Source organism: Tiliqua scincoides, chromosome 7, assembly GCF_035046505.1.
Source record: "Tiliqua scincoides isolate rTilSci1 chromosome 7, rTilSci1.hap2, whole genome shotgun sequence".
Taxonomy (NCBI): Eukaryota; Metazoa; Chordata; class Lepidosauria; order Squamata; family Scincidae; genus Tiliqua; species Tiliqua scincoides.
The window spans coordinates 6742795-6768366 of record NC_089827.1 but is presented as its reverse complement, the minus strand read 5'-3'; the positions used below and the strand labels follow the sequence as shown (position 1 = coordinate 6768366).

Genomic DNA, 25572 nt, shown 5'->3' with positions numbered 1-25572 from the left:
TTGGATAGGATTGGGCCCTTTAAGGCTTATTCCAGTGAATAAGGGTCACTATAAAAAAAAAAAGTTTGAAGCAAGTAATATGTTTGCTTTTTTTTTAGTATTATGTTTTTGTGTTAAGAACATAAGAACAGCCCGGCTGTATCAGGCCAGAGACCCATCTAGTCCAGCTTCCTGTATCTCACAGCGGCCCACCAAATGCCCCAGGGGGCACACCAGATAACAAGAGACCTGCAAGGCTTCCTGGGAATTGTAGTTAAGAACATGAGAACAGCCCCACTGGATCAGGCCATAGGCCCATCTAGTCCAGCTTCCTGTATCTCACAGCGGCCCACCAAATGCCCCAGGGAGCACACCAGATAACAAGAAGACCTGCAAGGCCTCCTGGGAATTGTAATTTAAGAACGTCAGAACAGCACCACTGAATCAGGCCATAGCCCCATCTAGTCCAGCTTCCTGTATCTCACAGCGGCCCACCAAATGCCCCAGGGAGCACACCAGATAACAAGACCTGCAAGGCCTCCTGGGAATTGTAGTTTAAGAACATAAGAACAGCCCCACTGGATCAGGCCAGAGACCCATCTAGTCCACAGCGGCCCACCAAATGCCCCAGGGAGCACACCAGATAACAAGAGACCTGCAAGGCTTCCTGGGAATTGTAGTTTAAGAACATAAGAACAGCCCCACTGGATCAGGCCATAGGCCCATCTAGTCCACAGCGGCCCACCAAATGCCCCAGGGAGCACACCAGATAACAAGAGACCTGCAAGGCTTCCTGGGAATTGTAGTTTAAGAACATAAGAACAGCCTCACTGGATCAGGCCAGAGACCCATCTAGTCCAGCTTCCTGTATCTCACAGTGGCCCACCAAATGCCCCAGGGAGCACACCAGACAACAAGAGACCTGCATCCTAGTGCCCTCCCTTGCATCTGGCATTCTGACATAACCCATGTTTACAGGAGAGATGCTGACAGTTTGATCCCTCTTAAATATTTTTATATTATGACGGATCATAATTTCGGAGCCCTTGTAATTCCAGGGAAGACCTGTAAAAAAATTGTGCTACACAGTGACTTAAGCTCCTGGGTTTATCCTCTGGGATTTGCAGTGCTGAAGCGGTAGCAAACAGCTCACAGAAAATCCAAATTTGTGATTGCACCTCTTTTCATGACAGGCGGTAATGGGATGATTTAAGATGGCAGAATGGGGACATTATCTTCTCAGCCTAATACAGGCCGATCCTATCTGCGGTTTCAAACGTCGCCGGCTATGAAATATGAACATGCTAGATTAAGGGAGGCCCAATTAGCCTGCATGAGAAAAAAAAAAATGATTAGCTTGCTTACTCTGTTGGAAATGGCATGTCTGAGGGATCAGACAGAGCTCTCCAAATAGGCTGGTAGCCTCCGAGGAGAGTCACTGTGATCTCTGTTCTTTATAACATAAATGATAATTAACAGATCCTCTGATCTGGAAGGAAGCCCAGTTGAAATGAATGGAAATGTGCTTTCATGTCAACCTGTTTAGAAATGAGGCGACTGTAAATTCCGACATCCTGTGTGGATGTAGAACAAGGTTGGCATCTATTTGGCCCCCACTCGCTGATGGACACAAGGACTCTGCTTCTGAAATCAGGATTGCCAACTTCTTCACTGGCTCTGCTTTTACGATTGTAGGGGGGCAATTACACCATGTGATGCCAGAGGTCTGAAATTGGTAGTTGTAATGTTGGGCAACCCAATCTTACCCTCCGCCATGCAGAGGGTTGCAGTGGCGGTGAAATAGTCCCTCTGCTGCATTCTATGTGAGGAAGGAGGTCTCCAGTGGGTACCGCTAGTCGACACCTCAATGCCACTGGTGGACGGCACCATTTTTTCTTGTCCACTTTTTTTTTGCTCTAACTTTTGATTGAATAACGATATTTCAAATTCTGCATGAAATTACACATCGATTGATATATATCGTGACGGTACTATTTGAAAGTACCAAGATTTTAAAAATTTTAGCCAGTAGTGGTGTCAGCGTCCCCCTGTGTATGACATCTGGTGCAGACTGCACCCCCCTAGTGACACCATAAGAACATAAGAACAGCCCCACTGGATCAGGCCATAGGCCCACCTAGTCCAGCTTCCTGTATCTCACAGTGGCCCACCAAATGCCCCAGGAAGCACACCAGATCTGCACCCTGGTGCCCTCCCTTGCATCTGGCATTCTGATATATAACCCATTTCTAAAATCAGGAGGTTGCACATACACATCATGGCTTGTAACCCGTAATGGATTTTTCCTCCAGAAATTGCACATACACATCATGGTTTGTAACCCGTAATGGATTTTTCCTCCAGAAATTATTGTCCAATCCCCTTTTAGAGGCGTCCAGGTCAGATGCCATCACCACATCCTGTGGCAAGGAGTTCCACAGACCAACCACATGCCGAGTAAATAAATATTTTCCAACCCTCCCAACACTCAATTTTAGTGGGTGTCCCCTGGTTCTGGTGTTTTGTGAGAGTGTAAAGAGCGTCTCTCTATCCACTTTATCCTTCCCATGCATGATTTTGTATGTCTCAGTCATGTCCCCCCTCAGGCGCCTCTTTGCAAAGGGGGGGTGAAACAGGGTAGGGGAGGATGGTGACAGGTGAGCAGAATTGGGGCAGGGAGGGGCAAAGCACGGTGAGGGGAGGGTAGAGATAATTGGAAAAGTCTTTGGAGCCCAGGTCTACCAACCCATGTGGCATCAGTAGTGTCCCCAGCATTCCCATTCAAGGTAATGTCCCCAGCATCCCATAAGTGCAACAAATCTGAGTAAATAGGAAAGCGTCAGATCCCAGGAAATTTCTGGGCCCCCTCCTTTGGTTCCTGGGCCCCCCTTTTTACCCTGGGCCCGGTTACAAATTATCCCCCTTTACCCCCCTCTCTTAGGCCCTGCAAGGTGCACAATAATTTTTTTTGACAATTGAGAAGACACACCACATTGCTGGACAGGGGCTCACTTCCCCCAACAGCTCTACTAATAAATGTTCCTCCCCCAAACTTCTGTGGCACACCCGTGGACCCGTGGCACACTGGTTGAAAATCGCCACTCAAAGCACTAAACCAAGTCAGAGGCGTGTTTCATGCATTCTCAGGCTACAAAAACAGATAGGTAGAGAAGCCCAATCTCTCAGCATAATTGCTTCGGAGAGGTAGTGGAGCTCCACGCCTTTACAACTGGACTCCACCCACTAGGCCCCACTCCCTTACTGCTGACCCAAAAGAAGCCCTGCTTTGGTTTGCTGCACCACCCTCCCCTTTCGCTGCAAGCCCTCCTTCCCATTAATCCCCCTCTGCCAATGACATTTTCCTTTTCCCTTAGCCCTACCGGCAACCTGGAAACGTAATTATCCAATCAGAGGAAGATGATTGAAATTTAGCTGTGTAAATTTATTGACATTCTATTTCAATTTGTTTCTCTTCCCCCCCCCCACTCTGTAGACAGCATCTCAGTGCTGAATTATTTATTTGTAATCAGCACTTGTTTGACATGGAATTGGCATGCCACTTTATCTAAATGAACAAAGGATAGATTGATGGGGAAGTACATTTACATAATGAACATTTAATCCATTCCTTTGAGAAATGCTTTAGCATTACTTTATCTAAAAATTGCAAGCAAATGCCACAGTCACACTTTTCCCTCTTCTTGGCTTTGACATCCAGGCTCAATTCTCTGCCACTTAAATAAACAACAAAACATCAACTTTTTTTTTTTTAAATGCCTGACATTTTCACAAATGCCGTTTTCAAATGTGCCTACCCTGTAGGTTTTCATGACGCATGTAGATATAGAAACGGATGCCCCTGACAGTGTGGTCGCAGAGAGTTGATCTGGGTGGATGAGCTTCAATTCTCTGCCACAGACCCATCTTGCGGCCTTGGGCGAGTCACCGTCTCTCAGTCGCCTTGTGCAAAAGGCCAAATGTAAAGATCGACCTCACGGGATCCTTAAGAGGGCAGTTTACAAATTTGTAAAACACTTTACAAATTAAAATTGTTCTTCAATTAGTCATACGGACAGTCTTCATGGGCCACAGACTCATAGATGCTGGGGAACTGGATTTACACTCCTCACTTCTGGTTTGACACACTTCACTCTATCTGCAATGAGTTCTATGCAATGCATGGGTTCTGCTACCTTCGAAAGACTGCGGAGACCTTAAAAATGGTGACTGTGACTAGCATGGAGCCCTTTAAAACGGCTGGGCAGAGCTTCTGAAGTGTCCCCCAACCATTTTAAGGAGTCCATGTTAGTAGCGGGTGCCATTTTGAAGGTCTCTGCTGCCTGTGGAAGGTCTCTGCTGCCGTCTTAACATCTCTACTGGCTTCCTTAGAGTCTCTTGTTGGCAGGTAAGCTACCCCCCCAACCCCATTGATCCCATGGGATATGGTTCAATATCCACAGATTCACTATCCATTGGGGTTCTCAGGAACTGAAGTCCTACAGATAATGAGAACTGATTGTATGTATCCTTCTCTTCCTCCAAAGATCTTAAGATGGGGTTCATAGGGTTAGGGATAGTGGCTTGCTCAAAGCCACCCATTGAGCATCATGTTGGAACAAGAAGTTGAACTCCAGGCTTCCTAGTCTAAGGGTCAATCCTATTCCACACCAGTTTATGTGGTGCAGCAATGCCAACAGGGCACCCTATGTTGGAAGTATGACCAGGCAGCCTGGGAGAGGTAAGTAAAAAATACTTTAAGCAGTTCCCCTGCCATAAGTGCCATTGAAGTTCTGCAAAAAGCGCAATCATGCGCTTTGGTGACCCGTCCCGGTCCCCTGAAGCTCCCCAGACATAAATAGCTGGCATAGGTCCAAGGAGACTCATTAGGGGCTTGGCAGAGGTAAGTAAATATTTTTATTTACCTCTCCTGGGCCATTTGGTCACCCTCACCATTGGATGTAGTGCATGTGCTATTGACACATGCAAAATGTTGGGTGATAGGATTGGGAACTGACCTCACAGGTGGCTGCCTGACTGCCAATGAGTCTCCTTGAACCTACGCCAGCTGGTGAAAGTCCAAGGAGACTCAGGGACACGTGTGGGCCAGTAAAGAGGGATAGGATCTTGGCAGGCATGACTGCCATCAAGATCCACCCTTTCCTCCCCTGAAACGCTTCCTGTGTGGCCTACTCCCCACGCCAATCCTTTCTTGAACCACTCATGTTCCATTTCCCCTGCCACCTGACCTGCTTGGCCACAGCTTGGGTGGGCTGTTGGCATGCACACGGGTCCTCTGTATCAGAAGTCCTCTAGCGCACGAGTTGCACTGCACCTTTGCGGACCTGCTATGGAACTTATGCTGTAGAGCAGCAGATATTTGTACTTACGTCTTCCAGGCCATCTGGTTATATCTCCACCATAGGATGCCACACATGCTCTGTCGGCGCTACTGCATCATGTATACTGGTGGGGGCAGGGTTCGTGTCACCCAGTGCAGGATACGAGCACGTCAGCCCCATGATGGATCTCCTCCCATGCAGTGAGTGGGTGGGGCAACACCCTGGGCAGTGGGCGTGGTGGTGCACCCGTCGCTCTGTCCCTGCTGGGTTTTTTTTGCTATTCCTTTAGATAGAATATTTCAACACGGTTTGTCTCATTGCAACTGTTACCCTGCAGATGCCCGATCTTGTCTGATCTCGGAAGCTAAGCAGGGTCAGGCCTGGTTAGTACTTGGATGAGAGACCGCCTGGGAATACCGGGTGCTGTAGGCTGATACCATTATCTCGGAAGCTAAGCAGGGTCAGGCCTGGTTAGTTCTTGGATGGGAGACCGCCTGGGAATACCGGGTGCTGTAGGCTTAGACCATAGTCTTTCGAAACTGAAGGTTGCCAACCGTTTCATTGCATTATACATGAAATTGCACATTGAATGATATATAACCTGATGGCATGATTTGAAAATATCAAGATTTTACCGTTGGTATTGGTAAATAGTACCAATAGGAGCTGTTGGTGCTTCTGTGTCACATAATCTAATGGGGGCAGGATCAGCACTTAGTGTGGCTCAGTGGGTTTCCTGATTCCCGTCCCAATGCTCCTCCCCAAACCACACACAACCCATGCCCCCTGCCACATTACCTGCTCTAGCATGGCCTCAGTGGGCTGTTGGTACGCACTCAGGGCCTCTGCATGCTTGTACCGCTTGCACACATAAGAATAGCCCCACTGGATCAGGCCAAAGGCCCACCTAGTCCAGCTTCCTGTATCTCACAGCGGCCCACCAAACGCCCCAGGGAGCACACCAGATAACAAGAGACCTCATCCTGGTGCCCTCCCTTGTATCTGGCCTTCTGACATAGCCCATTTCTAAAATCAGGAGGTTGCATATATGCATCATGGCTTGTAACCCGTAATGGATTTTTCCTCCAGAAAATTGTCCAATCCCCTTTTAAAGGCGTCCAGGCCAGACGCCATCACCACATCCTGTGGCAAGGAGTTCCACAGACCAACCACATGCCGAGTAAAGAAATATTTTGTCTGTTCTAACTCTCCCAACACTCAATTTTAGTGGATGTCCCCTGGTTCTGGTGTTATGTGAGAGTGTAAAGAGCATCTCCCTATCCACTCTGTCCATCCCCTGCATAATTTTGTATGTCTCAATCATGTCCCCACTCAGGCGCCTCTTTTCTAGGCTGAAGAGGCCCAAACGCCGTAGCCTTTCCTCCTAAGGAAGGTGCCCCAGCCCAGTAATCATCTTAGTTGCCCTCTTTTGCACCTTTTCCATTTCCACTATGTCTTTTTTGAGATGCGGCGACCAGAACTGGACACAATACTCCAGGTGTGGCCTTACCATCGATTTGTACAACGGCATTATAATATTAGCCGTTTTGTTCTCAATACCTTTTTCAGAGCACCCCAGCACTTGCAGCAGCAGATCAGGAGTTCTGCCACCATAAGTGCCAATTGGATTGGGCTGCCCCTCTGTTACACCGAAGGGGCAGAAATCTGTGCGAAGACTAATCCTCAGAGGAAATGCTGTTGGATATATGCCAACTTTTTTTTTCCTTGAATGGCAACTGTTGGGTATTTTAAAAAAAATGTTATTTGCTGCCACATGCCTAGATGAAATTTTAGGTATTTATTGTTTTTAAATATATATATACACATTGTGTAAGTATCTGTCAAACTTCATACAAGGAAAATGAAGCCCCTATAATTTTGGTACTCGTGTGCTAGTATCTCATCTTGCAAATAATCACACAGAATCATGTTGCAAGATTACAGTAATTTAGAGAACGCGGGGAACTTTGTCTGGGATCTCCTATTCAACTAATATCTGGGGTATATTTAGACTGCTGCCTTTTGAAACACTACAAGGGGATTTACTGCAGTAGTGAAGCGCAGGATCTGTGCGCTGGGAGCTCCCTGGTTAAAAGCTCAGCTCAGTCTTGACACCTCTCGGTGGCCTTTGGCATATCAAGTAGCACCCTGCTCACAAATGCCTAACATGTCTGTATTACATGGGGAGGAGTCATGCGTAACTGGTAGAGACAATAAGTACTACAGGCAAAAATGAGAATTGGGTTCCTGGCGCATACAGAAATGGTGTGTGCATAGATCCTTCTTTGGAACTGGGAACACTGATGGAACAAGGTTCCTGAAGCTGTGCATGCACTACCATGCACCTGTCATATCTCCCTGTTTGTGGGGGGGGCGGCATCTAGACTCAGAAAGGGGTGCAGGAAGGTTGCACTTGGACCTGGAGGGTCAGTGGATCTGGAGGGTCTCTTTCCTGATTCCCTATCTCCATTTGTAAGTGGGCACTAACCAGCTGATCTCTCCACCCCCCCCCCCGGCACAGGGGAACATAAAATGTGTGTGGGAGCTCCCTTGGTGATGCTAGCCACCAGGCCCTGAAAGCCCTACATGGGGCTGTTTGGTTCTCTGCCAATGACCAACTGGAGCAGATCCAAGGAGCCCAATTGAGCAGACTGGGCTTCTACATGGGGTGAGGGAACAAATATTCCCTTACTTTGAGGAGACCTCTGGCCTGCTCAATTTCATCCCGCTGCACCAGTGCTGAATAGGATTGGCCCGTTAATGTAGGGAATGGAAACAGTTCCTTTGTTCAAAGACCTGAAAATAAATATCTGGGAGATTATTTTTCCTTCACAATTCAACAGTTTTATTATTGCTCGTTGGTGTTGGGCATCACACCAAAATGCATTATTTTCACCAGCCGGAACAGCTGTGATCATACCCAGATCTAAGGACACATTTGCTGCCTGGTGGACAATCTTGTAGGATCAGGCCCCCAGAATAGGAATTCCTCCTCTGTTCTTCTCAAACTCACATCTTCATTCTGCATAGAATATCTATTAAAATTTCATAAATACTTTATACATTTTCCCCTCAACTAAATTATAACCCCCAAGGACAGCAAAGCCTATAATCCTTGTCTTGGCAATGGAGCTTTCACCGTTGATTCAAGCGTCCTATTAAGAATAAAAAGGGTATTTTAATTAGACTTTGGCTGGAACTATTGTAAAACTTTATTATTTCAACCAGGGCTCCTTCAGGACTTGAAAGCAATGATCATATTCTCATTTGTAGCCAGATGCTTGGGGTAGAATGCCAGGGTAACCTTGCTTTCATGCATGGAACCTGCTCTCCATAAAGGCAGACCACTCAAAAACAACCACAAATCTGTATAGGTTAGGGCAGTGTTTCTCAAACTGTGGGTCCAGATCAACTTGGTGGGTCATGACCTGATTTCTGGTGGTTCCTGCAGAACCTCCAATGGTGGGTGACACAAGCATGGATGATGGAAAGATCAGATAACCAATTGCCTCAAGCCCTGTGGCTGTTTGAAAACCAGAGAGCTGCTAATTGCCCTGCAAAGAGTTGAGCTCCTGTAATTTGCAAGTTTGTGTAAATACCGAGAGATAAACGCTTGAGCGTCTTTCTTATGGTGTTTTTTTTTTTTTCCCCAAGTCTGTCAATGACTTGTAGTGGGGGCAGGTGAATTCTGGGTCACATAACTAAGGCGGCAATCCTAACCACACTTTCCTGAGAGCAAGCCCCATCAAACAAAATTGGACTTACTTCTGAGCAGACCTGGTTAGGATTGAGCCTCTCAAGCATTGAGGCTTTTCATTAGGGCTGCCTTGTTAAGGGAAATTGATCAAGTTTTTTGGGGAAATAAAATACAACTTGCAAATACATACATACATACACACATAAGACTATTTCTTACAAAATTCCATTTTTTAAAAGTCTTGGAAAGCTAGGTGGGTCCTGAAACAGTGTCATTTCCAAAAGTAGGTCCTGGTGGTAAAAGGTTTGAGAAACACTGGGTTAGGGGCACTGTGGAGTTCTGAATTACCAGGAAAACCGGCCCATTCATGAGGCCAATTGAGAGGCTTTCCTCAGGCAGCATATCGATGGGGAGGGTGACTAACTCAATTTTCCCACCCACCTCCACTCTTGCTCCTCCTTCTTCCATGCTCTTATCCGCCCACTAACTTCCTGGGACCCAATCCATCTATCTCCCCTCCCCTCCCTCCCCTCACCCCATTTCACCCCTCCCCACCCTTAAATGATACTGAAGGCAGTCAACCTTTGCACACCTGTGAGTAAACTACACTGAACCCGGTGGGATTTACAATGCCTCCGACTGAGCTCTGTGTGTGTGTGTGTGTGTGTGTGTGTGTGTGTGTGTGTTTCAGTGCATTCCATTTGGCAACAACTATCTTTAAAAGAGACAAGTGTTGTCATGAACACATGTGGCAGGGGATGTTTACCTTTAATAAAAGACATATTTCCAAAGGAGTGTATTTTTTAAAAAAACAAAACAAAAAACGCTTTGTCTAGTTTCCAACTACAATCATTTTTTAAAAAAACTATTTTCTGCAGGTCTCAGTCTTTTTACAACAATATTTTCATTTTCAACACATCTTATCCACACTAGTTTGAGAAGTGTTGTGTGCCCACATTCCTGAACGTGCCATTAAAATATCTTCCTACCCTTCCCATTATCCATTGCTTGCAGCAAGTGGTGGTGATGGGAGAGAGAGAGAGAGAGAGAGAGAGAGAGAGAGAGAGAGAGAGAGAGCTGGATGGATGTCAGCGGTAAATTCTTCACTCCTCTGTTGGATTCTGCAAGGGAAAATGCCATTATTTGATGCCCTCATTACCACATTTGCTTTGATCAAAGAGAAGAAAATATATCTTTGTTTTATGACCTCGGCCTGTGTTAATCTAAGGTACCTTTGCATTCTTCCAGAATCTACTACTTGAATAATTACCCAGGCTAGGGGCGAGGGGAGGGGGGGGGAGACTTGAGTTTGGCCTGGGAATTGAAAAAAATATACCAGACAAGTTGGAGTTCTAAATGGAGATAATTGTAAGGTGGAGCAGCTGCTGAGTTCCAACAAGTTTCAAGCATTTCCTCGACTAGGAGGTGGAATGCGCTTTTCAAATTTGAATTTTTTTTTTAAAAAGCACTCCCTCTCCCTCTCCTTCTCTCTCTCTCTCCCTCCCTCATAACACAATCCGAAGCATCCCGCTATGTTCAATGAAACTTACTCCAAGGCAGTGGTGTCCCTAGGGTTTGTATCACCTACTGTGGGGGGCCAACACATCACCCCCACGATGGACCTCCCCCAGGCAGATGCACCGTCGCCTCGCCCCCTTTTTGGCTATAACTTTTGCTAGAACAGAGATATATAAATGTGGTTTGTTTTGTTGCATTCCACATGACATTCCACATCAAATGATATACAACATGATACTATGATTCAAAAATACCAAGATTTTAAAAATTTTGGCCAGGAGGGGCCAAAAATTTTGGCCAGAACCAGGGAACATCCACTAAAATTGAGTGTTGGGAGAGTTAGAACAGACAAAAGAAAATATTTCTTTACTCAGCGTGTGGTTGGTCTGTGGAACTCCTTGCCACAGGATGTGGTGATGGCGTCTGGCCTGGACGCCTTTAAAAGGGGATTGGACAAGTTTTTGGAGGAAAAATCCATTACGGGGTACAAGCCATGATGTGTATGCGCAATCTCCTGATTTTAGAAATGGGCTATGTCAGAAGGCCAGATGCAAGGGAGGGCACCAGGATGAGGTCTCTTGTTATCTGGTGTGCTCCCTGGGGCATTTGGTGGGCCTCTGTGAGATACAGGAAGCTGGACTAGATGGGCCTATGGCCTGATCCAGTGGGGCTCGTCTTATGTTCTTAAACTACAATTCCCAGGAGGCCTTGCAGGTCTCTTGTTGTCTGGTGTGCTCCTTGGGGCATTTGGTGGGCCGCTGTGAGATACAGGAAGCTGGACTAGATGGGCCTATGGCCTGATCCAGTGGGGCTCGTCTTATGTTCTTAAACTACAATTCCCAGGAGGCCTTGCAGGTCTCTTGTTGTCTGGTGTGCTCCTTGGGGCATTTGGTGGGCCGCTGTGAGATACAGGAAGATGGACTAGATGGGCCTATGGCCTGATCCAGTGGGCCTGTTCTTATGTTCTTAAACTACAATTCCCAGGAGGCCTTGCAGGTCTCTTGTTATCTGGTGTGCTCCCTGGGGCATTTGGTGGGCTGCTGTGAGATACAGGAAGCTGGACTAGATGGGCCTATGGCCTGATCCAGTGGGGCTGTTCTTATGTTCTTATGAGGGATGTCACGCCTGCACACCCACACAGCTACCAGTGACATCACTGCTGGGTGTTGAATGTGCAAGATTTCAGGCGAATGGATCTACTATACGATTCACCAGAATCGTCTGGTCATCTGGAAGATGTCTGAGTCTGCACCAACCTGTGAACAGGACAAAGGGTGAGCCATAGGGCTGCTGACCTCCTGACTGCTGAAGTGTCACGGTTTGCAAAACAAGGAAGGGCATGGTCTTGAAACCTTGCAAACTTTGCCTGAAAATTTGCCATATAGTTCCGCTCCAGTGGTGAAGAGGATTTGCAAAAGCCATAAAAGTACAAAGACAGTGCAATATGCAGATTAAATACATCTCTATGGCAGTCCACCATGCTCGTGGAGCTGCACGTAAATACGGGCTAGGGCAGTGATCTTCAACCTTTTTTAAGGCAACAATCCCAAGCAATTAATAAATAATGGATGAGACTGGGGACCCACTGCCGATCTTGTCCCCTCCCAAGACCCGATTCGCACCAACATCACCACCTGGTTGGCAACCTTCAGTCTGGAAAGACTATGGTATAAGCCTACAGCACCCGGTATTCCCAAGCGGTCTCCCATCCAAGTACTAACCAGGCCTGACCCTGCTTAGCTTCCGAGATCAGACAAGATTGGGAGATAGTGTGTTCAGTATAGAGAGATGGTTGGCAACCTTCAGTCTGGAAAGACTATGGTATAAGCCTACAGCACCCAGTATTCCCAGGCGGTCTCCCATCCAAGTACTAACCAGGCCTGACCCTGCTTAGCTTCCAAGATCAGACAAGATCAGGCATGTACAGGGTAACAGTTGCTGCATACCCTTGCCCCATTTCCCCTTCCTCTTGTGCCTTCACAACAGCCCTGTGAGGTGCAAGCCTGAGTGGGGCTGACCTTAGGATCTGTGGGGCAAGACAGTGAGGCTGTGGAAGGTTATATAGAGAGCTCGGTTTTGATAAGTCAGTCCTATTATTGGAGTGGATCCAAGCCCTCTCTTTGAAAGGTTGCCGTGACCCCCCAAATGAGGCTCCAGGACCCCGTTGGGTTACAACCCATAGGTTGAAGGACACTGGGATACAGCACAGAAAGATCCACAAGAATGTGGATCCACTTGTTTGTACCGCTTAGCTGAAAAAAGTTTTTATTTTCTTTAACGTATAGACAAGGGTAGCTACGGTGACAAGCACAGAATGAGAACAAGCTCTGAACAGTTAGTATTTCATAGATGATTGGTTGTGAAAAATGCCAAAGGAAAGAACAAGAGGTTCCAGTAAAGCTGAGGAATGCAGTGTGTCTCATTCCATTCATTAGCACAGATTGATTGCCAAGTCACAGCAATGTTCTCCATTCAAGCTTGAAGCACTCACACTGCAAGACAATCATAATTATGAGATGGTGGGAACTGTGTGATTTCAATCAGACAGCAACCCTTTCAAACAGAGCATGTTCGTCTGCTGTCTGCTCATGTCTTCTTCGTTGCAGGAAGTTCTTACTTCTATAGATTCCCAGTGGCAGACCAGAACTCTTTCAGGGGCGACACTAGGGTTTGCTTCACCCGGTGCGAGAGCTCATTGTATCCCCACCACGATGGACCACTTCCCATACCACACCACACAGAATAAATTACAACATCATACGCACAACCTAACTGCAGAGGCATTTGTAGGGTTGGTGTCACCCCCATTAATTTTGTTTATTTATTTTAATATATCACAATGCAGGCCACCCAACAAATCAGTAACCAGCAAAAAACCAGTGGCCCGCTGGATGTCACTCACACAGCTGAACAAAAGCTCTAGTATTTGCTCTGGTCCATGGAAATGAGAGCTGACTCATACTAGCACCTTATTGGTTCTCTGCTCTGTCATAACAATACCTCATTGGCTCTTGGAACAATCAGTCTCAGTGGTCAGTCAAAGAAATCCAATATTTGTTACATAAAGCAGTTGTGTTTTCCTTTTTCTGAGCCGGTGCCAACTCTCACAGCCATGCCTTGTGGCACATTTGCAACAGTGTGCACAAATGTGTGCACAACAGTGTGCACAAGCGCAAGCTTGTCAGTATCGTGCTCTTACTTACTTACTTACAAAGGGCGCAGTCCTAACCCCTTATGTCAGTACATTCCAGCACTGGCATAGCGGTGCCAATGGGACGTGTGCTGCATCCTGCAGTTGGGTGTCGCTCACGGAGGCCTCCTCAAAGTAAGGGAATGTTTGTTCCCTGACCTCAGAGCTGCATTGCCCTTATGTCAGTGCTGGAAAGCACTGACATAAGGGGAGAGGATTGCACCCTCTGTGTGTGTGTGATCTAGTCACTTGTCTCCATAGCATGTGGTACAGACTGATTGTTTGATCTATCCCCTTTTGAAGGCATCCAGGTCAGACGCCATCACATGATGTGGCAAGGAGTTCCACAGACTAATTACGCACTGGGTAAAAAAAGAATTTCTATTGTCTCTATTGGCTCTCTTTGGGAGAGCCCAAAGCTCAATTTTAGTGGCTGTCCCCTGGCTAATGTCATGTGGGAGGGAAAAGAACATCCCCCTATCCACTCTACCCATCCCTTGCATAATATTGTAGGTCTCAGGGCACAATCCTAACCCCTGATGTCAGTGCTTTCCAGCCAATGGGACGTGTGCAGCATCCTGCAGTTGGGTGTCACTCACGGAGTCCTCCTCAAAGTAAGGGAATGTTTGTTCCCTGACCTTTCCAGCACTGTCAGTGCTGGAAAACACTGACATAAGGGGTTAGGATTGCACCCTTAGGCCGCAATCCTCACCAACTTTCCAGCACTGACATAAGGGCAATGCAACTCTGAGGTAAGAGAACAAACATTGCCTTAGCTTGAGGAGGCCTCCATGACTGCCCCCCCCCCCACTGCAGGATGTAGCACATGCCCCACTGGCACAGCTATGCCAGTGCTGGAAAGTTGGTTAGGGTTGCACCCTTACTTGATTTGATTTGATTTTGTCATATGGGGGAAACTGAGCGCTTTCCACATGCGCTGCCTCCGACGCATCCTCGGCATCACCTGGCAGGACAAAGTTCCAAACAACACAGTCCTGGAATGTGCTGGAATCCCTAGCATGTATGCACTGCTGAAACAGAGATGCCTGCGTTGGCTCGGTCATGTCGTGAGAATGGATGATGGCCGGATCCCAAAGGATCTCCTCTATGGAGAACTTGTGCAAGGAAAGCGCCCTACAGGTAGACCACAGCTGCGATACAAGGACATCTGCAAGAGGGATCTGAAGGCCTTAGGAGTGGACCTCAACAAGTGGGAAACCCTGGCCTCTGAGCGGCCCGCTTGGAGGCAGGCTGTGCAGCATGGCCTTTCCCAGTTTGAAGAGACACTTTGCCAACAGTCTGAGGCAAAGAGGCAAAGAAGGAAGGCCCATAGCCAGGGAGGCAGACCAGGGACAGACTGCACTTGCTCCCAGTGTGGAAGGGATTGTCACTCCCGGATTGGCCTTTTCAGCCACACTAGACGCTGTGCCAGAACCACCTTTCAGAGCATGATACCATAGTCTTTCGAGACTGAAGGTTGCCAATAGGGGGTATTAAAATTTCCCTGCTTGATGATGTCACTTCCAGCCATGACATCATTTCCAGGTTAATGACATCACTTCCAGTGGGTCCTGACAGATCGTCCCTCTAAAAAAATGGCTCATGGTGCTAAAACTTTTGAGAAGCACTGCTATACACTATATAGGATTGTAGCCTAAGAATCTCTAATTCTGGTTGTCCTCTGTACGGATCAGGACTTCAGCATGTATTCTGCTTCCACAGGGCTGCTCTCAAATCATGTCAGTTTGGCTATGCGCATATATGCGCTTCAAGTAAATGTTCACAACAGACAAGAGGGAGGAAGATATTCTTTTACAAATATCCACTGAGAGTGGCCTCTGCAAGTCATTCCCCCCCCAGGCATTTTCCAATTGCCCTCAAGTGCCTTTGTTTGTTTCAATGTAGAAACACATTAGAATGACTGGTTCTTAGATGGGAGGCATTTAAAATACGTGAAGCATTTGAACTATGCGTGGAACACTTTGCATTAAGTCCATTGGAATGTGACCAATTAACACTTTTAACGAACTTGTTGAGTTACACCACTTCCGAAATGAAAGGCCACTGAATGCTCAGGAAACATGAATAAGGTGTGGTGAAAGATGACATCTCTGGTCCATCAGGGAGCTTCTGAGAACTTAAGACCCTTTGATCTGCTCTTAATACACTATTCACAGCAATGACTTGTGCCTGCTGTACATTTCCGGAAACAGTCGCCTGCTCAACGCATCACTTCTCAGCAAAATGTGATTTGCAGAGTTTGAAAAGAATCAGGTCATGTAGTGATGGCAAATAGTCATCTGACCATTGGTCACCAGACCAGACCAGCGGTCGTTTTTTTAGTTGCATAACCTCAATTTAAAAACAAAACAAAACTATGAGACTAGGGATCCACCACTGATCCCGCCCCCTCCTGGGACCCAATCCAAACACTGCCCACACCCATCACCACCTGCCCTGTTTCCTGCTACCTCTTGTGTCTTCACAACAGCCCTGTGAGGTAGCAAGAAGAGGCTGTGCAGGATTATATCAAGAACTCAGTTTTGATATGGCAATTGTTGTGAATCTGAGCCCTTTCTTGTACCAGCTTTGAAAGGCTGCCACAACCCCCAAAATGGGGTTTCACAACCCTATTGGGGTCCCGACCTACGGGTCAAAGAATACTGCACCAGGCTAAGGGTAAAGCAAGGCGGAGGACAGGAAGACATCGCTCTTCCCAATGTTCGTGATGATAACATGGCTTGGAGTACCCACATATCGGATGATTATGTAATAGAAGTAACCAAAACAAATATGCCTAAAGCACACTGTGTGTGCATTGGATGCGTGCAAGCACATGTTTTCGATTCAATATATCAAAGGGCCAAAACAAGCAGTTGGTTCTTTTCAGAACATTTACTCGCTTCAAGTCACTTGGGATCCATCCCGTCTTGCAATCAGACATTCACTGAATGGAGATGCTCACCTATGGGCGATCTCAGTCCGGTTCCATCCCTCCATTTCCCAGCCACCCCACTCTCTGGCCATCCAGAATTCTTTTCCAGCCTGATAGAATCTGACAGTCCCTGGGCAGTGCTGGAGATGGGCATTTGGGGGGGCTCAGCCAATTGAGACTTCATTGGTCAAAACAGAAACCCGATCCTGGAAGGCTATGGAAAACTTTGAGATCTTGGGTCAGGAGTGCCCGTTCAGAGACAAGAAGCTATATTTTGCACTAATTGCAGCTGCAAAAGTAGAGCGGCTCCACACAATCCATAGCTGAACAGAGGTAACATGAGGGACCTGCTGTAGCTTCGTAGTTAGGGATGGTATCGAGGTCAGCATCATTAGACATTCGTATAGTGGGTCCTTGGTATCTATGGTATCTTGGTATCCATTTCCCTCAGGTACCAAATTCAGCAGACAGTGAAATCTGTCAGGGGGGTTCTGTTGTGCTACAGCTCCTCCCCACTGGGCCTTGTGCCCGCTTAAGGCTGATTAGTTTCCCTTGTTAAATTCACAAGTGCAGCAAGCAAAAGTCAGAGTCAGGTCCCAGTCCAATAAATGCAGATTGCCAACTCACAGTCCAAAGTCAATATGCCGGGTCACAGTCCAAGGTCAAAGTCCAGGTAAGCCAGGTCAGGTCAGGTCAGGTCTCCTCTGGATCAGGTAGCGTCTCCCTCTGCGTCAGGGTAGCCTTTGGTCCTTCTGAAGCTGCCTTTTATCCTTGGATGTCTCATAATCCAAAATGCAGCTCAACTGTGAGCTACCTTGCTAGCCCCTTGTTAAGTCCAAATTAGGCTCAGCTGAGCCATCTCTTCAGTCCATGTCCATTCAAAGTCCCATCAAGGTCAAATGAAGCTCAGGTGTCCATCAGAGTCCCATTGGCCTTGATTGATTACAGCTGTGGAGCCAGCCCGGCCCTTCCCAGAGCTGTCAACCAGCTGTCAAAACATGGAATCGCTGTCAACACCACATCCTCCACCTGATGATCTTCTGATCTTCCATTACAGGTTCCTTGCCAGCAAACTAGAAGTGGCTTTCAGAGGCCTCTTGGAGACCTTCTGGGCCACAGGGAGGCTACACACATCCAGGTGAATCCAGGGGATCTCTGATGCCATCCAGCTATGGGTTGGCATCAGCAGTTAATCAAATTCATGGATGTGGAGCCCACAGCTAAGGAGGGCCAACCGTATAAAGCCCGGGGTCATCAGAAGGGACTACTGTCAGTCCCCAAGACACTTTTATTCTCTTACCACCTGCCAAGATAAGTTCTACCACCAGGTAGGAGAAGGCACTGGAGAGCATATTGGCAAGAGCTTCTGAATCTTGGAGCCACCCCTGTTCTGATATCAGGATGAGGGAGCTAAATTTTTATCTCCAAGGCATTCTCTGAGGTATTAGTATACAGTGGTCCCTTGTTAACGGGGGGGGGGGGGCCTGGTTCCAGAAACCACTATACCACATTCTGCAAATGCTTCAGTCCAGCACCCAATGTCACAATGATTTCCCTGGGAGCCATGCCAGGCCCTCTGGAAGTCACGCTGATCAAGCGGCCCACTCCATGGGTCTCCCCACATCCAGGCCTCCAATATGCAACTAGAAACCACTTCCAGTTTGCAACTGTGACTTCCTGTCATGTTTGGTCAGTGTCCTGAGGCATGGGAAGAGCTGTGACATGGGCCATGGGCCTCCCTGAGCATCAGAACACCTCCTGGACACAACCAGAAGTCCCAGATGTGAACTGAAAGTGGTTTCTGGCCGTGTCCTGGAAGCCTTCTGAAGCGCCAGGAGGCCTAGGGACTGGGACGCAGGCCTCCCTGCACCTCAAAACAATTCTCTGGCACAACCAGAAGTAGCCTAAGGTCCTGGAGGCCCTCTGAGCACAGGGAAGCATCCTAGGGTGGAAGTCTGCAAATGCCAAGCCCATGGGTAGGGAGGGCTGTATATGAATACTGTATTTTAACACAATGCTCCTAAAATGGCAGCACAACTTCTTAAGATAAGCTACCCCCAAACATAATTTTTCTTAGAAGTGAATAAAAAAAAAAATCTTTGTTTAACAGGTATGACTTTTTTTTCCCCACACACACGCTAAAGTAAATATTATATAATCAAAAACTTGGCAGGAGGCCTTGATGTCACTCAGCCTCTGGCATACCTGCTCTGGATCAATGCACTATTTGAACGGCATATTTCATTTCCTGTAAAGATGGAAATGACTGCACATTTCACTAGATTCACCAAGTTATTTCACCACACAGAAAAAAAAAACCTTCCAATATACATATATGTATGCAGGACAGTGAGTCCATAACTAGATTCACACTAGACTGAAACTTCATGACTAGACTTCACTCACAACAGGAGAGGAAACTGAATGCTTTTCACATGCGCTGCCTCCGGCGCATTCTCGGCATCACCTGGCAGGACAAAGTTCCAAACAACACAGTCCTGGAACGAGCTGGAATCCCTAGCATGTATGCACTGCTGAAACAGAGACACCTGCGTTGGCTCGGTCATGTGGTGAGAATGGATGATGGCCGGATCCCAAAGGATCTCCTCTATGGAGAACTCATGCAAGGAAAGCGCCCTACAGGTAGACCACAGCTGTGATACATCTGCAAGAGGGATCTGAAGGCCTTAGGAGTGGACCTCAACAAGTGGGAAACCCTGGCCTCTGAGCGGCCCGCTTGGAGGCAGGCTGTGCAGCATGGCCTTTCCCAGTTTGAAGAGACACTTGGCCAACAGTCCGAGGCAAAGAGGCAAAGAAGGAAGGCCCATAGCCAGGGAGACAGACCAGGGACAGACTGCACTTGCTCCCGGTGTGGAAGGGATTGTCACTTCCGAATCGGCCTTTTCAGCCACACTAGACGCTGTTCCAGAACCACCTTTCAGAGCGCGATACCAGAGTCTTTCGAGACTGAAGGTTGCCAACAATGATGCAGGACAATATACAGGGTGAGCCAAAAGTAGGTGGACAGTAAATGATAACATTTTCTTGCATCAGTATTTAAATTATTTGCCATTATGGGTTATCTGAATGACACATGGTACTCCCTGAGACCTATAAAGGCACCAGCTAAGCAATGCAAGGACTCCTACCCCTGTTCTCAACTTAAACACAACCGGTTTTGAGGAGCACGAGTTATAGTAAGAGATGGGAGCCAGCGTGATCGTGGAACGCTACCTGTAGAAAAAACTGTTACGGTTTCCACGTCCAAGGGAAGTGTGTTCATCTAACTTACCACATGACAAATTTACATGGCGAAACTCCCCACAAAAGCACTTCATTTTTCTTAAGCCTCCTTTCTCCAAGGAGAAGTGGGGACAATGGAGAGGTATTTCACCTGTTGGTAAAGATGACTAATGGGCTTTACAGTGTATGCTCCCAGGCACATCATCTCTGGCAATGAACCAGAACTTTCGTTTTGTCACTGTCATAACCTGGGTTAATACACGAAACAATGTTCAGAAGCTTCCCTATTCAAACCCATCAATTTCTCCTCCAAGGGAATGTTAATACAATTTATTTTAAATAAATACAATTTATTTTAAATGTTCAGTTGTGAACTAAATATCAACCCTTCTGATGGTGTTTCGCTATAGGAAGTTTCCAATTACTCATTCGCTATAGATTTATCCTTTCCTTTTCCCTCCACTTTAAATTCTGAAATTCACCCCATGTCACACTTAGGGCCAATTCATTTCTCAAATGGATGTACAGTCAAGCCTCACTACCTGCAGATTCTTGATCCATGGACTCTAGACCCGCAAATTCACTTAACCGCAGGGAGGAGGACTGACACCTATTGCAATGCATTCACTGCACTTTCTCGCCATGGTCTCTGCTGCCTTCCAAAGGCTGCTGGCTTACTGAGGGTTACTGCTGTCACTCTCTGCTGAATTATGAGGGTCTCTGTTGGGTTTTGAGGGTCTCCACTGCCGGCAGGTAGGCTCCCCTTCCCCCTAACCCTATTGATCCCATTGGATCAATGGCTCACTATCTGCGGATTTGCTACCCACTGGGGTTTTCAGGAACCTAACCCCAGCTGATAATGAGAACAGACTATATCTTCCTTTGTATGGCTCTGCCCTTCATTTAATGGAGAAACCAGCCCTGCATAGCAGTTGCCAATTGCACAAAGCTGTCTGGATTATGCAATTCCACTATTCTTCTGATTGCCTTTATGATGCCCTCAAGAGTTCAGACAGTTACAGCTTATTGATTCCCTGGTACAACCTGAGCTAATTGTGAAAGAAGCTAAGGGGAGCCCGAGTACATTAAGTTCATGTGTGTTCCCTTCATCACAGCCTGTTTATTATGCCAAAAGGAGGTTTTGTAAGAATTAATTGTGCTTTGTGCATCAGAGGTAGGGACACCCCTCTAGTATAGAATTAATTTTGACATCCTTCATTTCCTTGTCAGTGGCGTTGAAAAAGGAATCAGATCAGAGTATGCAGCTTTATAAGGGCAACGCTTTGAGGGTGGCCACACACAAGGACGATTGAAATCTTGTATTGATTTCTATTGAGCTATGACCAGGACTGAAATGCAGCTATTTTCTCATGCAATTCTTTTCTAAATCTGATAAAATCAGTGTGACATTTCCAGTTTCCCAGAACCTCCAGGCTGTATAGCAAATGGCTTGTCTTGAAAGGTGCACTGGAGTTGTGAGCATGCCTTGGTAGAGACACACAAGTGCTAAATCATTTTGCCCAGGTATCAGTGGTTGGGTGAGCAGCTGTGGAGCCTGCTTATAGAAACACTATTTAATGCTGTATTAGGCTCAGTCATGTCGTGAGAATGGATGATGGCCAGATCCCAAAGGATCTCATCTATGGAGAACTCGTGCAAGGAAAGCGCCCTACAGGTAGACCACAGCTGCGATACAAGGACATCTGCAAGAGGGATCTGAAGGCCTTAGGAGTGGACCTCAGCAAGTGGGAAACCCTGGCCTCTGAGCGGACCACTTGGAGGCAGGTTGTGCAGCATGGCCTTTCCCAGTTTGAAGAGACACTTGGCCAACAGTCTGAGGCTAAGAGGTAAAGAAGGAAGGCCCACAGCCAGGGAGACAGACCAGGGACAGACTGCACTTGCTCCCAGCGTGGAAGGGATTGTCACTCCCGAATTGGCCTTTTCAGCCACACTAGACGCTGTTCCAGAACCACCTTTCAGAGCGCGATACCAGAGTCTCTCGAGACTGAAGGTTGCCAACAAGACAGTGGTTAGGTGAGCAGCTGTGGAGCCTGCTTATAGAAACACTACTTTAATGTTCAGGACTGGCCCCAAATATTGTTCTATCCAATGCTCTGCTGCCCTGTCTCACTGTCCTCCCCAGGGTGCCCCCAACCCACAATGCACTCCCACCCCAGTTTACCTAAATTGGGAAGGACAGGTACATGGTGGGTGTCAGAGGCGGATCAGGTGTTACAGTGGGCCCTCCTTATCCGTGCAGTATCTGTGGATGCCAAACCCATGGCTAGAGGGCCCCAGAAGTCCTTCTGGATGCAACTGAAAGGCACATCCGGTTCACACTGGTGACTTCAGTAAGCACCCAGAGGTGTTCCGAGACCCTCCAACCATGGATTTAATTATTCAAGAAATTCACCATCTATGAGTGGTCCTGAAATGGATCTGCCGTGGATACTGAGGGCCCACTGTGGTTGAGTGAGTACTGCTTCCCATGCACCCCTTTGGTAAGCGGGGGGGGGGGGACAGTTTGCAGAGCGGTAGCAGCCACTCTTACTGCTCCTCGCCCACTATGTGTGGGCTGGCATCACCACTGCCTCCTCCTAGCACTTCCCAGCACTACTTGGGGTTTCAGGGATCAGCTGGGAGCCATTAATCAGGATCTAACCATGACACATGAGACATGGAGCACTGTCTCCAGCCCCGGATAATCCTGCTAACTGGGCTAACTGGCATTATAATTTCATACACAGAACCTAAATGCAGTGGCATCACTCAGGTTGGTGTCACCCCCATTAACTTTTTTAAAAAATATATAAAAGTACAGATCACCCAACAAATCAGTAACCAGCAAAAAAATCGGTGGCCAACTTGATAACACAGAACTGAATAAGAGTTATAGTATGTTCTGATGCATGGAAAGAAGAGCTGACTCATACTAACACCTTATTGGATCCCTGCTGTGTCATAAGAACACCCTATTGGCTTTCAGAACAATCAATCTGATTAGTCAGTTTTGAGTTAAGAAAATCCACTTTTCGTTACACAAGGCAGTTGCGTTTTCCTTTTCTAGTTATCAGGGTAGAGTGTCTGATAGAATGCAGATATTTTAACGTGGTTTGGTTCATTGCATTCTGCATTAAATTACATGTCAAATGATATATAACATGATGGCATTATTCAAAAATACCCAGAATTTAACCATCTTGTCCAGTAGTGATGTCACACACACACCCCGAGGGTGTCACCCGGTGCGGTCTGTACCCACTGATAATATTTATGTGCTTCCTGAAGCAACTACCTCCATCCATCTCATGGTGAAGCCACATTATGACGCAATTATGAGACCTGCATAACCATGGCAGTCCCATCCCATGGTTTGCAAATGCAGGAACTTCCTATGCCTCGCAAATGTAGCAGAGCTCTGTTCCCTGCTTGGCTGAGAGATGACACCTCCCCGCATGCCATTCCAATCTGAAGCAAGAGGAAGTCCCACTAACTGCAGTGAGACTTCCTACCAGGAATGTCTGACAAGTGGTATAGCCTTAAGGTAGTTTCAGATAGCATAGGCTTCCTAGGCTGGCTGTTTATCATATTCACATAGGTGAAAAATGCAAGCAGAGAATTGTGGCTTCATTGAGTATTTCCCTGTTCCCATGAAGGGAGGGAGGGTAGCTACACATTTTCCTGGAATGGAAAAGGTATTTCCTAAGGAGGTAGTTCCTCCTCAGACTTACACCTGCAAAACAGCTGGTGCACATCGGAGGAGAACCACAGGTGATGGACAGCCCAATCCGAAGCCCCAGGGATGCAGTAATGCCAAAATGGCAAACACTGATCCAATGGGGCCAGGGAGGCAACGCCAGGTCTCCTCAGTGCTTACGCTCCCTTAACCCATGTAGCTACCAGGCAGCCCCAATGGGTCTCCTCAGATCTGTACCCACTCACTATTCAGTGAGTGCAGAGGAGACCCGTGTTGGGTTTCCCGGCCCACAAGGGGGGTTAGGATATAGCGGCAGCACCTGCCACGATCTTTGTCCCCTTCTGGGCTGGCTCCTCCCCTCCCACCACCCAGTTCTGTCCCCTCCCCACCTACTCCTGTTCCAGAATGCCCTTCTGCTGAAACCCTTTGTTGTGTGTTGTCATCTGGCACTGCATTGACTGCCACTGGCCCGCTGCCAGAGGTGTACCTGTAATGTCAGCGCAAAAGTGCCTTATGACACCTTTTGCAATGGTTGGACCAGCAGCACCAGCACTGGGGTCAATAGGATCGGGCCCTCGGTGTCCTACTTAACTCTTGCTGGTCTTCTGGTCTTCCCCTCTCCACCATAGCATACCACTCCATTAGTGCAGCTGCATGCTATGGACTGGTGGGGGATCCGATGTAAAATATCTTTGAGTTTAAACCTGCATTTTCTAGGAATTGAGGCTAAGGGAAGCATTTAATATCTGCTTGGCCTGTTAGAGCGAACCAGGTGGTAAAATGATCAGCTTTATGTCATAAGTATGTCAGAATTCCCCCCCCCCCCACACACACACACGTTCTTCATGGTTTTCATTGCTGGTATTAGGCCCATTTAATTGGCCTCCAGACACATGATTAGATGGACAGTAAGTACCGCTGACCAGTGCAAGCGTAATTAGAAAACTGCAAGGTGAGTCCAAATTGGTTTAATCTCCTTTCGTCCCGGAGGTTTGATCACCATTTGGCCTAGTTCCCTTTATCCATTCTAAATTGATAACGGCTTTATTTGGCAGTGAATTAAAGAATCAAAACAGATTTGTGTCCATATATAGGTCACACACACCAGTTTCTACTCCGCCGTTTGCCAACAAGCGCGAAGCCATCGGAGATGGTCAAAAGAAGGGGACTGCAGAAAGCCAGCCGGCAGTTCTGTCCTGTCGCTGCTTGTTGAACAGTTTTGGAGGAGTGCAATAAATCAGTAATCACCATTACCTGTCCAGCACACCCCTAGAAACAGAGAAACATGCACAGCTTTCCCTCTCCTCATAAATGCCAGGAACAGGAAAGATGGGGCCAAGTTGTATGTCAATGGTGCCGAAACTGTGGGTCTGTGGCCCACCTGTGGGTCACAACTCAATTTTTGCTGGGTTGTGAAATTGACAGGACAGATTAGGCTATGTGTATCCAAGGTTAAACAACTCGCTATATGGGGGGAGGGAAGCACTGCTGCCCAACCATCATTATAGCCACAGAGGCCTGAGCAGCTGGTAAAGCGAAACTTGTTTTAATAAGTGGGTCCCAATAGTAAAATGTGTGACAACCACTGCTTGTATGTCAGACATAGAGGTGTTTGAAAATGGCTTTATTTTTTGGCAGATTTTGTGATTTGAAAAAAATAAAAATAAAAAGGCAGAAAGTGGTATTAGGTTTTATTCTAAGTCCTCATTCCAAGTTCTCATTTTTATTAATTGTAAATGCTTTAAAAGTGTACTCAGTAGGTGATATAGGCAGTGGCAACGCTAGGTGGTTATATATCATTTGATGAGTAATTTCATGCAGAACGCGATGAAAGAAACCATGTTGGAATATTTTTATTATATCAAAGCTTCTAGCGAAAAACCCAGCAGGGCTGGGGCAATGGTGTGTCACCAAGCCCAATACCCGGGACATTGCCATGCCCACTGCATGGGAAGAGATCCATGTGGCACTGTG

General features: G+C 47.1%; 1 pseudogene; it reads right to left on the bottom strand.

The window, feature by feature from the left end:
* Window positions 1-12359: 12359 nt before the first annotated feature.
* LOC136658193 (5S ribosomal RNA) lies at window positions 12360-12479 on the bottom strand (annotated as a pseudogene).
* Window positions 12480-25572: the final 13093 nt, after the last annotated feature.